The sequence below is a fragment of the Galeopterus variegatus genome, unplaced genomic scaffold (assembly GCF_000696425.1).
Source record: "Galeopterus variegatus unplaced genomic scaffold, G_variegatus-3.0.2 Scaffold27660, whole genome shotgun sequence".
Lineage (NCBI taxonomy): Eukaryota > Metazoa > Chordata > Mammalia > Dermoptera > Cynocephalidae > Galeopterus > Galeopterus variegatus.
The window spans coordinates 7,370-8,364 of record NW_007753771.1 but is presented as its reverse complement, the minus strand read 5'-3'; the positions used below and the strand labels follow the sequence as shown (position 1 = coordinate 8,364).

General features: G+C 39.6%; 1 pseudogene; it reads right to left on the bottom strand.

Moving 5' to 3' along the window:
- Positions 1 to 303: 303 nt before the first annotated feature.
- Positions 304 to 806, bottom strand: LOC103583750 (annotated as a pseudogene).
- Between the last annotated feature and the right edge of the window lie 189 nt (positions 807 to 995).

The following is a 995-nucleotide window of genomic DNA, read 5'->3' as shown; positions in this document are numbered from 1 at the left end:
AAGCACTACCTGGGTTTTTTCCAGGTTTTGCTATAACAAGTTAGAATAATCATGTTTGTACGTATATGTCCACGCACACACACACACACACACACACATTCATTTTTGTAAGCATAACTATAATAGTGGAGTTATTGGGTTAAAGGGTTTGAGCACTCAAAAATTTGAGAAATATTTTGAAATAGGGCATTTGTTTTTTTGGTTTTTTTGGACTGGTATTTAAAATATATTTTAATGAAAACACTTTCTCACCATCTTTAAATGAAGACAATTTGCACTTTTTAATCTGAAGCTACTCTGGCGTTAGGACTCAATTGTCTCTTGCTCCACAGGCTTCAGATGCCACCACACCACTAATTCCCCAGTGCTCTTGAGGCACATGTTAAACATGTCCTCTTCTGCTGGAAGTCCTTGTGGCAACGTTAGGGGCTTGATTCTCATCAGATGTTTAACCACTTTTAGTTTTGCATTCACTGAAGGGTATTCTTGCAAACTTGAGGCGTATGTGCTTTTTCTAATCCAAGCATCTTTATTATACCTTTTTTCCAACACGGACATCTTTTTGCACTGTTTATTCTGGTAACAGTAGGCCGTTTACGAGGGTACTGTGGATCCCCACCATATTTCATGATCTGTAGATGAAAGCTGAAATACTTTATCTGGAATTCTTGACTTGGTAAATTTGTGATGTATCCAATCTGTACAACTTTTGTCACAGTCTGTAGTCTGCCTGGGGTCCTTTGAACTACTGGATGCAAAATTCCTGCCGTAAGTGTAGTGATCATTCTCTTTAGAGGCAGCACCCACTACATGTTCATCCTGGACTTCCCCAATGAAGGGAAGACTCCGAAATAGGGCATTTGAATGTCAAAAAAGGGAGGAACTTTAGGTAAGACAATACAGATCTTTTATTGTAGCTCTTTCAGTCTGGCTCTGAGGACCCAGAAAAGGTTTTAAGAGTGAGTAGCAGGGGAGGATTCCCAGCATAGCAGCCT